The sequence below is a fragment of the Pan troglodytes genome, chromosome 23, assembly GCF_028858775.2.
Source record: "Pan troglodytes isolate AG18354 chromosome 23, NHGRI_mPanTro3-v2.0_pri, whole genome shotgun sequence".
In the NCBI taxonomy this organism is placed as follows: Eukaryota; Metazoa; Chordata; class Mammalia; order Primates; family Hominidae; genus Pan; species Pan troglodytes.
Window position 1 is genome coordinate 8902637 of NC_086016.1, and position 14590 is coordinate 8917226.

General features: G+C 54.7%; 1 pseudogene; it reads left to right on the top strand.

The window, feature by feature from the left end:
- The first annotated feature begins 4256 nt into the window (after positions 1-4256).
- On the top strand, positions 4257-10748 carry LOC107973076 (double homeobox protein 4-like protein 4; annotated as a pseudogene).
- The last annotated feature ends 3842 nt before the right edge of the window (positions 10749-14590 follow it).

Genomic DNA, 14590 nt, shown 5'->3' on the forward strand with positions numbered 1-14590 from the left:
TTCAGAATAAGAGGTCATGCCAGCTGAGGCAGCACCGGAGGGAATCTCGGCCGTGGCCCGGGAGACGAGGCCTGCAAGAAGGCAGGTGAAAGCGGACCGCCATCACCGGATCCCAGAACGCCCTGCTCCTCCAAGGCTTTGAGAAGGATCGCTTTCCAGGCATCGCCGCCAGGGAAGAGCTGGCCTGGGAGATGGGCCTCCCAGAGTCCAGGATTCAGATCTGGTTTCAGAATCGAACGGCCAGGCACCGGGGACAGGGAGGCAGGGCGCCCACGCAGGCAGGTGGCCTGTGCATCACGGCCCCTGGCGGGTGTCACCCATATCCCTCGTGGGTCGTCTTCGCCCACACCGGCGCGTGGGTAATGGGGCTTCCCACACCCCACGTGCCCTGCGCACCTGGGGCTCACCCACAGGGGGCTTTCATGAGCCAGGGAGCGATGGCCATCACCGTGCTCCAGCCCAGCCAGCCCGCGCCAGCAGAGGAGATCTCCCAACCTGCCCTGGCACGCGGGGATTCTCCCTACGCCGCGCCGGCTCCTCCAGAAGTGTCGCTCTTCCACCCTCAGGCTCCTTGGTGGCCTCTGCACCCGGTCAAAATCCAGGAGGACCAGGACCCGCAGCGCGACGGCCTGCCAGGCCCTTGCATGGTGGGACAGCCTGGGCCCACTCAAGCGGGGCCACAGGGCCAAGGTGTGCTTGCGCTGCCCGCGTCCCAGGGGAGTTTGTGGTGGGGCTGGGCCCGGGGTCCCCATGTCTCCAGGGCGGCATGGGAACCCCAAGCCGGGGCATCTCCAACTTGCCTGCCCATGCCCCCTGAGACCTCCACGCAGCAGGGTCAGATGTAAGGCATCCTGGTGCCCCCCTAGGCGATCCAGGAGCCGGGGCGCTCGTCTGCACTCCCCTCCAGCCGGCTGCTGGATGAGGTCCTGGCGAGCCCGGAGTTTCTTCAGCAGGCACAAACATTCCTAGAAACGGAGGTCCTGGAGGAGCTGGAGGCCTTGGAAGAGGTCGCCTCGCTGGAAGCACCCCTCAGCGAGGAAGAATACCGGGAACTGCTGGAGGAGCTTTAGGACGTCAGGTTGGGACGGGGTACGGTCTTGTCGGGTCAGGGCGGTGGCCTCTCTTTCGCGGGGAACACCTGGCTGGTTATGCAGGGGCGTGTCTTCCCAACGCCCCCTCCACCAGCCTGACTGGCATGGGATTCCTGCAATCTAGGTCTACGCCCAGTGAGAGACTCCACACAGCGGAGAACTGCCATTCTTTCCTGGGCATCCTGGGGATCCCTGAGCCGGCCCAGGTACCAGCAGGTGGGCAGACCACTGTGCACTCGTGGGTTTGGTGGCAGCCGCCTGGGCTGTGGGAGAAGCACGGGCAGAGCTCTAAGGCCTTTCCACCACCCCACCACTGCCTGACCAACCCGTCCCCACCCCCACACCCCACCCACGTAAAATGGATCCTCCCCTGCGATGGGTGGAGACCCACGTCCCGTGAAACACCAGGCCCGCGCAGCGTCCAGGCCTGACACGCCTCCGGCGGCTCGCCTCCTCTGCGCCTCCGCGCCACCATCGCTGGCCCGCCCGTGCCCCTGCAGCCTCCCAGCTGCCACCATGGAGCAACTGGCGGTGGAACGCAGACCTCTAGCTCTCTTTGCTGGCCTCCTGGCTACACCTGCACTCATTGCACACCCCAGCTGACATGCAAGGGAGACCACTGGCCTCTCTGTGCCCTTGTCCATCAGTGAAATTCCGGCTAAGGCTCTCCCAACACCTTCAGACGCTCTTTATTCAAAGCCTGGAGAGTAGTTACATCTCCTGGATGATCACTTCAGAAATATGTCACAATGCCCCTCCCTGCGGAGTCAAGAGAAAATTTCCACCTTTTGGGTGATCAGTGCAGATATATATCACAATGTCCCTTGTACAAAAAGCCTGGAAATGATTTACATCACCTCGGTGATCAGTGCATTGGTATTTCAGAAATCCCCAGTAGGCTGAACCTAGACAAGGGTTACATCACTTAGGAGATCAGTGTAGAGATATGTGAAAATTCCCGTGTAGACAGAGCCTACACAAGTGTTACATCACCTAGTGATCAGTGCAGGGATAAGACATAAAGCCTCCAGTAGACAGAGTGCAGACAAGTGTTTCCACCCTGGGGTGATCAGTGCAGAGATATGTCATGAAGCCCCTGTAGGCAGAACCTTGACAAGTGTTACATCACCTGTTTGATCAGTGGAAATGTATATCACAAAGGCCCCTGTAGGCAAAGCCCAGACAATTATTACATCACCTGGGTGAGCAGTGGAGAGATCTGTCACAATGCCCATGTTGGCAGAGCTTAGACAAGGGTTACATCACCTGGGTCATCAGTGCAGAGATGTGTCACAATGCGACCATAGGCAGATCCAAGACAAGAATCTGTCACCTGGGCGATCAAGGCAGAGATATGTGAGAATTCCCGTGTAGGCAGAGCCTAGACAAGTGTTACATCACCTAGGTTATCAGTGCAGGTATAAGTCATAAAGCCTCCTGTAGGCAGATCATAGACAAGAGTTCCCTCCCAGGGTGATCAATGCAGAGAGGTGTCGCAAAGACCCTGTAGGCAGAGCCAAGACAAGAGTTTCATCACTTGGTTGATCAGTTCAGAGATGTGTCACAATGTCCACGTAGGCAGATCTAAGACAAGAGTCCATCATCTGGGTGATCAGTGCAGAGATATATACCAATGTCCCCTGTAGGCAGTTCCTAGACAAGAGTTGCATCACCTCAGAGATCAGTGCATACATATGACACAAAGCCTCCTGTAGGCAAAGCACATACAAGGATTACATCACCTAGGTGATCAGTGCAGTGATATGTCACACAAATCCCTGTAGACAGATCCTAGACAAGAGTTACATCACCTGGGTGATCAGTGCAGATATTTGACACAATGCCCACATAGACAGAGACTTGACAACACTTCCATCACCTGGGTGATCAGTGCAGAGATATCTCACAAATCCCCCTCTAGGCAGAGTATAGAGAAGAGTCCCATCACCTGGGTGATCAGTGCAGGGATATTTTACAATGCCACCTGTAGGCAGAGAGTGGACAAGAGTTACATAACCTAGGTGATCTGTGCAGAGCTATGTCAAAACGCCCCTGTAGGCAGAGCCTAGGTAAATGTTACATCACCTGGGTGATCAGTGCAGAAATAGGTCGCAAAGCCCCTGTATTCAGAGCCTAAACAAGAGTTACATCACCTGGGTGATCAGTGCAGAAATATGGCCCAAAGCCCCTGTAGGCCGAGCCTAGACACGAGTTACATCTCCTGGGTGATCAGTGCAGATATATGTCACAATGCCCCCATAGGCAGATCCAACACAAGAGTTACATCACCTAGGTGATCAGTGTAGAGATATGTCACAATGTCCCCATAGGCAGAGCCTATACAAAAGTCCCATCACCTGGGTGATCAGTGAAGAGATATGTCACAAAGACCCTGTAGGCAGATCGTAGACAAGAGTTACATCACTTTGTTGATCAGTTCAGAGATGTGTCATGCTGAGTGTTTGCTCCCAGAGCTCTCCGGGCACCCGGAAACATGCAGGAAAGGGTGGAAGACCCGCAAGGTGCCAACGCTCTCCTTGCAAGTTTCCAAACCAGCCACACTGCAGACTCCCCATGTTGCGGCACATGGGTATCCATCGTCAGGCCATCACGCCGGGGAGGCATCTTATCTCTGGGGTCTCGCCGTGGTCTCCTACGTGGAAATGAATGAGAGCCACAGGCCTGCGTGTGTGAGACTGTCTCGGCAACGGCGACAACCACAGGCACTGCCTCCTTCACAGAGAGAGGGCCTGGAACACTCCAGACTCCCACGGAGGTTCACTTCCACACTCCCCTCCAACTTCCCAGGCCGGTTTCTCCCTGCTGAAGATGCGTGGGAGCCCAGAGAGTGGATTCCAGTTCCCGCGGGTTTCCTAGAGAGGTCCAGAAAGCCAGCCCCCAAAACGCACCCCCCTGACCACTTCCCCCGGCCCCCTTCCTTTTCGTCTCTCCGGCCCCACCACCGCCATCACCACGCCCTCTTCCCACACCCCACCACCCCTTGACGCCCTGGGACCCTTCCGGTGTGGGGCGTGCTGTCCCAGGGCTTACCGCCATTCATGAAGGGGTGGAGCCTGCCTGCCTGAGGGCCTTTATAAGAGCCACTGGCTGGCTGTCTCGGCAGGCCTCCTGGCTGCACCTGCCACAGTGCACAGGCTGGCTGAGGTGCACCGGAGCCTGCCAGCCTCTCTCTGCCCCTGTCCGTCTGAGAAATTCTGGCTGGGGCTCCCCGCGATGGCCCTCCTGACACCTTTGGACTGCACCCTCCCCGCAGAAGCCCGGGGATGGGGATGGCGACGGAGACTCATTTAGACCCAGAGCCAAAGCTAGGCCTTGCGAGCCTGCTTTGAGTGGAACCCATAGCCGGGCATCGCCACCAGAGAACGACTGACCCAGGCCATCAGCATTCTGGAGCCCAGGGTCCAGATTTGGTTTCAGAATGAGAGGTCATGCCAGCTGAGGCAGCACCGGCGGGAATCTTGGCCCTGGCCTGGGAGACGTGGCCCACAAGAAGGCAGGCAAAAGCGGACCACCGTCACCAGATCCCAGACCGCCCTGCTCCTCCGAGACTTTGAGAAGGATCGCTTTCCAGGCATCGCTGCCAGGGAAGAGCTGGCCAGAGAGACGGGCCTTCCAGAGTACAGGATTCAGATCTGGTTTCAGAATCGAAGGGCCAGGCACCCGGGACAGGCTGACAGGGCGCCAGTGCAGGTAGGCGGCCTGTGCATTGCGGCCCCCGTCGGGTGTCACCCTGCTCCCTTGTGGGTCGACTTCGCCCACACTGGCGAGTGGGGAACGGGGCTTCCCGCAGCCCACGTGCCCTGTGCGCCTGGGGCTCTCCCACAGGGGGCTTTCGTGAGCCAGGGAGCGTGGGCCGTCACCGTGCTCAAGAACAGCCAGGCCTCGTCGGCAGAGGGGATATCCCAACCTGCCCCGGCAAGCGGATATTTTCCCTAGGCAGCCCCGTCTCCTGCGGAAGGGTCGCTCTCCCACCCTCAGGCTCCTTGGTGGCCTCCGCACCCAGGGAAAACCCGGGATGACCCGGACTCGCAGCCTGACATCCTGCCGGGCCCATGCGCGGTGGGACAGCCTGGGCCCGCTCAAGCGGGGCCACAGGGTCAAGGTGTGCTTGCGCCACCTGCATCCCAGGGGAGTCCGTGGTGGTGCTGAGGCCGGGGTCCACAGGTCCCCAGGACGGTGTGGGTACCCCAAGCTGCGGCATCTCCAACACGCCTGCCTGCGTCCCCTGAGGCCTCCACGCGGTAAGGTCAGATGCAAGGCTTCCGGCACCCCCCCAGGCGCTCCAGGAGCCAGTGCGCTCATCTGTACACCCCTCCGGCCGGGTGCTGGTTGGGCTCCTGGCGAGCCCGGAGTTTCTGCAGCAGGCGAAACCTTTCCTAGAAACGGAGGCCCCGGGGGAGCTGGAGGCCTTGGAAGAGGCCGCCTCGCTGGAAGCACCCCTCAGTGAGGAAGAATACCGGGCTCTGCTGGAGGAGCTTTAAGATGCGGGGTTGGGACGGGGTCGGGCACGGGAAGGGTGGTGGCCTCTCTTTCATTGGGAAGACATGGCTGGCTATGGAGATCGTGTCTTACCCCTGCCCCCTCCACCGGGCTGATGGGCCTGGGATTCCTGCCTTCTTGGTCTAGGCCCAGTGAGAGACTCCACACAGCGGAGAACTGCCATTCGTTCCTGGGCATCCCGGGTGTCCCAGAGCCGGCGCAGGTACCAGCAGGTGGTCAACCTACTGTGCTCGCGCGGGTTTGCGGGCAGTTGCCTGGGCTGTGGGAGGAGCCCGGGCAGAGCTCTCATACCTTTCCAAAACCCCAGCACCGCCTGACCATCCCCTCCCCACCCCACCCCCCACCCCCTGAATAGGCCTCCTCAGCTGTGCTGTGTGGAGACCCCTGTCCTGTAAAACACCCGGCCCGCGCAGCACCCAGGCCTGACTCCCCTCCAGCGGCTCGCCTCCTCTGTGCCTCCGCACCACTGTCGCCGGCCCGCCCGTGTCCCTGCAGCCTCCCAGCTGCCACCATGGAGCTCCTGGCGGTGGAATGCAGACCTATAGCTCTCTTTACCGGCCTCCTGGCTAGACCTGCGCTCATTGAGCACCACGGCTGACATGCAAGGGAGACCGCTGGCCTCTCTGTGCCCTTGTCCATCCGTGAAATTCTGGCTGACGCTCTCCCAACACCTTCCGACGCTCTTTGTTCAAAGCCTGGAGAATAGTTTCATCCCCTGGATGATCACTTCAGAAATATGTCACAATGCCCCCTCCCTGTGGAGCCTAGAGAAGATTTGCATCATTTGGGTGATCAGTGCAGAGATATATCACAATGTCCCCTTTACAAAAAGCCTGGAAATGATTTACATCACCTCGGTGATCAGTGCATAGGTATGTCAGAAATCCCCAGTATGCTGAACCTAGACAAGGGTTACATCACTTAGGTGATCAGTCGAGAGATATGTGAAAATTCCCGTGTAGACAGAGCCTAGACAAGTGTTCCATCACCTAGTGATCAGTGCAGAGATAAGTCATAATGCCTCCTATAGGCAGAGTGTAGACAAATGTTTCCTCCCTGGGGTGATCAGTGCAGAGACATGTCACAAAGCCACTGAAAGCAGAACCTTGACAAGGGTTCCATCACCTTTTTGATCAGTGGAAATGTATATCACAAAGCCCCCAGTAGGCAAAGCCCAGACAATTTTTACAGCACCTGGGTGAGCAGTGGAGTGATCTGTCACAGTGCCCCTGTAGGCAGAGCTTAGACAAGGGTTACATCACCTGGGTGATCAGTGCAGAGATATGTCAAAACGCTCCTGTAGGCTGAACCTAGACAGGAGTTACACCAAAGGGCGATCAGTGCAGAGATAGGTGAGAATTCCCGGGTAGGCAAAGCCTAGACAAGTGTTACATCACCTAGGTTATCAGTGCAGGTATAAGTCATAAAGCCTCCTGTAGGCAGAGCATAGATAAAAGTTCCCTACCCAGGGTGATTAGTGCAGAGAAGTGTCACAAATCCCCTGTAGGCAGAGCGTAGACAAGAGATTCATCACTTGTTTGATCAGTTCAGAGATGTCTCACAATGTACATGTAGGCAGATCCAAGTCAAGAGTCCATCATCTGGGTGATCAGTGCAACATATGTACCAATGTCCCCTGTATGCAGTGCCTAGACAAGAGTTGCATCACCTCACAGGTCAGTGTCTGGATATGTCATAAAGCCTTCTATAGCCAAATCCCATACAAGGCTTACATCACTTAGGTGATCAGTGCAGTGATATATCACACAAATCTCTGTAGACAGAGCCTAGACAAGACTTCCATCACCTGGTTGGTCAGTACAGAGATATGTCACAAATCCCCCTCTAGGCAGAGGATAGAGAAGAGTCCCATCACCTGGGTGATCAGTGCAGTGATATTTCACAATGACCCCTGTAGGTACAGAGTGGACATGAGTTACATAACCTAGGTGATCTGTGTAGAGATACTTCACAATCCCTCCTGTAGGTGGAGCCTAGACAAGAGTGACATCACCTGGGTGATCAGTGCAGAAATATGTCACAAAGCCCCTGTAGGCAGAGACTAGAGAAGAGTTACATCACCTGGGTGATCAGTGCAGAAATAAGTCACAAAGCCCCTGTAGGCAGAGCCTAGACAAGAGTTACATCTCCTGGGTTATCAATGCAAAGATATATCACAAAGCCCCCTGTAGAAAAATCCCAGAAAATTGTTACATCACCTGGGTGATCAGTGGAGATATCTGTCACAATTCCCCTTTAGGCGCAGCTTACGCAAGCGTTACATCACATCAGTGATCAGTGCAGAGATATGTCACTATGCCCCCATAGGCAGATCCAACACAAGAGTCCATCACCTGGGTGATCAGTGCAGAAATATGCCATAATGCCGCCAGTAGGCAGATATAGACAAGAGTTACATCACCTGCGTGATCACTGCAGAGATATGTCACAAAGCCCCTGTAGGCAGAGCCTAGACAAGAGTCCCATCAACTGGGTGATCAGTGCAGAGTTATGTCAAAATGCTGTCTTTTAGCGGAGCCAAGACAAGGGTAACATCACCTGGGTGATCAGTGCAGAGATGAGTCACAAGCCCCCTGTAGCCAGAGCCTAGACAAGAGTTACATCAGTTGTGTGATCAGTGCAGTGACATGTCACAATGTCACTGTAGCCATATCCTTGACAAAAGTGACATCACCTGGGTGATCAGTGCGGAGATATGTCACAATGTCTCCAGTAGGCAGAGCCTAGACAAGAGTTACATCACCGGGGTGATCAGGGCAGAGATATGTCACAACGCCCCCTGTAAGCAGATCCCAGACAACAGTTGCATCACCTCGGTGATCAGTGCAGAGATATGTCTCAATGCCCCCTGTCGGCAAAGCCTATACAAGAGTTACATCATCTCGGTGATCAGTGCAGTGATATGTTAAAATACCCCTGTAGGCAGAGCCTAGACAAGAGTTACATCACCTGGGTGATCAGTGCAGAGATATGTCACAATGCCCCCTGTAGGCAGTGCATAGAGAATAGTTGCATCACTTGCGTGATCAGTGCAGAGATATGTCTCAATGTCCTCTGTAGGCAGAGCATAGATAAGAGTTGCGTCACCTGGGTGATCAGTGCAGAGATATGTCACAATGTCCCCTGTAGGCAAAGACTAGGCAAGAGTTACAACACCATTGTCATCAGTTCAGGGATATGTGAAAACGCCCCTGTAGGCAGAGCCTAGACAAGAGTTGCACCACCTAGTTGATCAGTGCAGCAATATTTCACAATCCCACCTGTAGCAAGTTCCTAGAAAAGAGTTGAATCACCTCCGTGATCAGTGCAGAGATATGTAACAATGCCACTGCAGGCAGAGCCTAGACAATAGATACATGACCTAGGTGATCAGTGCAGAGATACATCGCAATGTCCCTGTAGGCAGAGCCTTCACAAGTGGTACATCACCTGCGTGATAATTGCTGGGTTATGTCACAAAGCACCCTGTAGGCAGATCCTAGAAAGGAGTTACATCACCTATGTGATCAGTGCAGAGATATGTCAAAATTCCCTGTAGGCAGTGCTTATGAAATTTTTATATCACCTAAGTGATCAGTGCAGAGATATGTCACAAAGCTCCTGTAGGCAGAACTTAGATGAGTTACATCACCTGGGTGATCAGTGCAAAGTTATGTCACAAAGCCCCTGTAGGCAAAGCCTAGACAATAGTTACATCACTTGGGTGATCAGTGGTGAGATCTCTCACAATTCCCCTGTAGGCAGAGCATATACAGCAGTTATATCACCTGGGTGATCAGTGCAGACATATGTCACAATGCCCCCATAGGCAGATCCAAGACAAGAGTCTGTCACCTGGGTGATCAGTGAAGAAATACGTCACAATGCCCCGTTATGCAGAGACAAACAAAAGCCCCATCACCTGGATGATCAGTGCAGAGTTATGTCACAAAGTCCCTTTAGGCAGATCCTAGACAAGTGTTGCATCACTTGGATGATCAGTGCAGAGATATGTCACAATGCCACTGTACGCAGAGCCTAGACAAGTGTTACATGAGCTAGGTGATCAGTGCAGAGATACATCGCAATGACCCTGAAGGCAGAGCCTTGACAAGTTATATATCAATTGGGTAATCATTTCAGGGATATGTCACAAAGCACCCCGTAGGCAGATCCTAGGGAAGTTATATCACCTGGGTGATCAGTGCAGGGATATGTCACAAGCCCCCTTTAGGCAGAGCCTATACAAGGGTTATATCACCTGGGTGATCAGTGCAGTGATATGTCACAATGCCGTGTATCCAGAGCCTAGACTAAAGTTACAGCACCTGGGAGATCAGTGCAGAGATATGTCAAAAGGTCCCCAGTAGGCAGAGACCAGGCATGAGTTGGATCACCTCGGTATCACTGCAGAGATATGTCTCAGTCCCCCTGTGGGCACGGCCAAGATAAGAGTTACATCACCTGGGTGATCAGCGCAGAGATATGTGACAAGGCCCCATTAAGCAGAGCCTAGACAATAGTTACATCACCTGAATGATCAGTGTAGAGATCTCCAAACCTGCCCCGGCAAGCAGGGATTTTGCGTACGCCGCCCCGGCTCCTCCAGAAGGGGTGCTCTCCCACCCTCAGGCTCCTCGGTGGTCTCTGCACCCGGGCAAAAGCCGGGAGGCCCGGGACCCGCAGCGCGACGGCCTGCCGGGCCTTTGTGTGGTGGGACAGCCTGGGCCTGCTCTAGGGGGGCCACAGGGCCAAGGAGTGCTTGCGCCACCTGCGTCCCAGGGGAGTCCATGGTGGGGCTGAGGCCAGGGTCCCCAGGTCAACAGGGCGGCGTGGGAACCCCAAGCCGGGGCAGCTGCAGCTCGCCAGCCCGCTCCCCCAGAAGCGTCCGCATGGCAGGTGCAGATTCGAGGCATCCCGGCGCCTTTCCAGGCTCTCCAGGAGCTGGGGCGCTCGTCTGCACTCCCCTCTGGCCTGCTGCTGGATGAGCTCCTGGCGAGCCCGGAGTTTCTGCAGCAGACGCAACCTTTCCTAGAAACAGAGGCCCCGAGGGAGCTGGAGGCCTTGGAAGAGGCCGCCTCGCTGGAAGCACCCCTAAGCGAGGAAGAATACCGGGCTCAGCTGGAGGAGCTTTAGGACCCAGGGTTGGGACGGGGTCGGGTCGGGGCAGGGCGGCGGCCTCTCTTTCAAGGGGAACACCTGGCTGGCTATGGAGTGGCGTGTCTTCCCACCACCACCTCCACCGGGCTGACAGGCCTGGGATTCCTGCCTTCTAGGTCTAGGCCCAGTAAGAGACTCCACAGAGCGGAGAATTGCCATTCTTTCCTGGGCATCCTGGGGATCCCATAACAGGCCCAGGTACCAGCAGATGGGCCACCTACTGCATACGGCAGGTTTGCGGGCAGCCACCTGGGCTGTGGGAGCAGCCCGGGCAGAGCTCTCATGCCTTTCCACCACTTCACCCCAGCCTGACCAACCCCTCCCCACACCCACCCCTGACAACCGGAAAATGTGTCCTCTCCTGGGCTGGGTGGAGACCCCCGTTCCGTGAAACACCGCACCCACACAGCATCCAGGCCTCACACCCTTCCGGCGGCTCGTCTCCTCTGCGCCTCCGCGCCACCGTCGCCAGCCTGCCCGTAACCCTGCAGCCTCCCAGCTGCCACCATGGAGCGCCTGGTGTGGGAATGCAGACTTCTAGCTCTCTTTGCCAGCCTCCTGGCTACACCTGCGCTCATTGTGCACCCCGGCTGACGTGCAAGGGAGCCCACTGGCCTCTCTGTGCCCTTGTCCATCCGTGAAATTCCAGCTGAGTCTCTCCCAACACCTTCCGATGCTCTTTAGTCAAAGCCTGGAGAATAGTTACATCTCCTGGATGTTAAGTTCAGAAATCTGTCACAATGCCCCTCCCTGAGGAGCCTAGAGAAGACTTCCATCATTTGGGTAATCAGTGCAGAGATATCTCACAATGTCCCTTGTAAAAAAGCCTGGAAATGATTTATGTCACCTCGGTGATCAGTGCATAGGTATGTCAGAAATCCCCAGTAGGCTGAACCTAGACAAGGCTTACATCACTTAGGTGATCAGTGTAGAGATATGTGAAAATTCCCGTGTAGACAGAGCCTAGACAAGTGTTACATCACCTACTGATCAGTGAAGGGATAAGTCGTAAAGCCTCCGGTAGGCAGAGTGTAGAAAAGTGTATCCTACCTGGGGTGATCGGTGCAGAGATATGTCACAAAGCACCTGTAAGCAGAACCTTGACAAGTGTTACATCACCTGTTTGATCAGTGGAAATGTACATCACAAAGCCCCCTGTAGGCAAAGCCCAGACAATTGTTACATCACCTGGGCAACAGTGGAGAGATCTGTCACAATGCCCCTGTAGGCAGAGCTTAGACAAGGGTTACATCACCTGGGTGATCAGTGCAGAGATATGTCAAAACGTTCCTGTAGGCTGAACTTAGACAGGAGTTACATCACCTGGTTGATCAGTGCAGAGATATGTGAGAATGCCCGTGTAGGCAGAGACTAGACAAGTGTTACATCACCTAGGTTATCAGTGCAGGTATAAGTCATAAAGTCTCCTGTATGCAGAGCATATACAAGAGTTCGCTCCCCACGGTGATCAGTGCAGAGATGTGTAAGAAAGCCCATGAAGGCAGAGCCTAGACAAGAGTTCATCACTAGGTTGATCTGTTCATAGATGTGTCACAATTTCCATGATGGCAGATCTAAGACAAGAGTCCATCACCTGGGTGATCAGTGCAGAGATATGTACCAATGTCCCCTGTAGGCAGTGCCTAGACAAGAGTTGCATCACCTCAGAAGTCAGTGCATAGATATGTCACAAAGCCTTCTGTAGGCAAAGCCCATAAAAGGCTTACATCACCTGGGTGATCAGTGCTGTGATACGTCACAAAAATCCCTGTAGATAGAGCCAAGAAAAGAGTTACATTGCCTGGGTGATCAGTGCAGATATTTGACACAAAGGCCCCATAGACAGAGCCTAGACAAGACTTCCATCACCTGGGTGATCAGTCAAGAGATATGTCACAAATCGCCCTCTAGGAAGACTATAGAGAAGAGTTCCATCACCTGGGTGATCAGTGCAGAGATATTTCACAATGTCTCCTGTAGGCAGAGAGTGGACAAAGTTACATAACCTAGGTGATCTGTGTAGAGATATGTCACAATACAACCTGTAGGTTTAACCTAGACGAGAGTTACATCATCTGGGAGATCAGTGCAGAGATACGTCACAATACCCCATCTAGGTGGAGCCTAGTCAATAGTTACATCACCTGGGTGATCAGTGCAGAGATATGTCACAAGCCCCCTGTAGGCAGAGCCTAGACAAGAGTTATATTACGTGGGTGATCAGTGCAGTGATATGTCACAATGTCGTGTAGCCAGAGCCTAGACTACAGTTACAGCACCTGGGAGATCAGTGCAGAGATATGTCACAATGTCCCCAGTAGGCAGAGACCAGGCAAGAGTTGGATCACCTCGGGATCAGTACAGAAATATGTCTCAATCCCCCTGGTGGCACAACCTAGACAAGAGTTACATCACCTCGGTTAACAGTGCAGAGATATGTCAAAATGCCCCTGTAGGCAGAGCCTACACAAGTGTTACATCACTTAGGTGATCAGTGCAGAGACATGTCACAATACCCCCTGTTAGCAGAGCCTAGACAGGAGGTACATCACCTTGGTGATCAGTGCAGAGATGTGTGACAAGGCCCCTTTAAGCAGAGCCTAGACAATAGTTACACCACCTGAGTGATCAGTGCAGAGATCTGTCACAATGCTCCTTTAGGCAGAGCTTAGACCAGAGTTACATCACCTGGGTGATCAGTGCAGAGATATGTCACAATGCCACCATAGGCAAATCCAAGACAAGAGTCCGTCACCTGTGTGATCAGTGCAGAATTATGTGACAATGCCCCCAGTAGGCAGACCCTAGAAAAGAGTCCCTTCACCTGTGTGATCAGCGCAGAGATATTTCGCAATGCTCCTGCAGGCAGAGCGTAAGCAAGAGTTACATCACCTAGATGATCCGTGCAGAGATATGTCACAAGGCCCCCTATAGGCAGATCCTGGACAAGAGTTATGTCACCTCGGTGATCAATGCAGTGATATGTCTCTATGCCCCATAGGCAGAGCCTAGTCAAGCGTTACATCACCTGGGTGATCAGTGCAGAGATATGTCACAAAGCCCCCATACACAGAGCCTAGAAAAGGGTCCCATCACCTGGGTGATCAGTGCAGAGATAAGTCACAAAGCCCCTGTAGGCAGAGCTTAGACAAGTCTTACATCACTTTGTTGATCAATTCAGAGATGTGTCATCCTGACTGTTTGCTCCCGGAGCTCTGTGGGCACCCAGTAACATGCATGGAAGGGTGGAAGACCGGCATGGTGCCTTCGCTCTCCTTGCCAGTTTCCAATCCGGCCACACTGCAGACTCCCCATGTGGCCGTACACGGGAATCCATCGTCAGGCCATCACGCCTGGGAGGCATCTTCTCTCTGGGGTCTCGCTCTGGTCTCCTACGTGGAAATGAACGAGAGCCACACGCCTGCGTGTGTGAGACTGTCCCGGCAACGGCGACACCCACAGGCACTGCCTCCTTCACGGAGAGAGGGCCTGGAACACTCAAGACTCCCATGGAAGTTCAGTTCCACACTCCCCTCCACCCTCCCAGGCCAGTTTCTCCCTGCTGAAGATGCGTGGGAGCCCACAGAGCGGCTTCCACTTCCCGCGGGATTCCTGGAGAGGTCCCGAGAGCCAGCCCTGGAAAAGCGACCCCTCACCACTTCCCCCTCACCCCCTTTGTCTTCGTGCCTCTGTCGCCACCACTGCCATCACCACGCCCTTCCCCCCCACCCCAAAACCCCCCGGCCGCAGGCCTCGACCCCTGGGACCCTTCCAGGGTTCGGCGGGCTGTTCCAGGGCTCACCGCCATTCATGAAGTG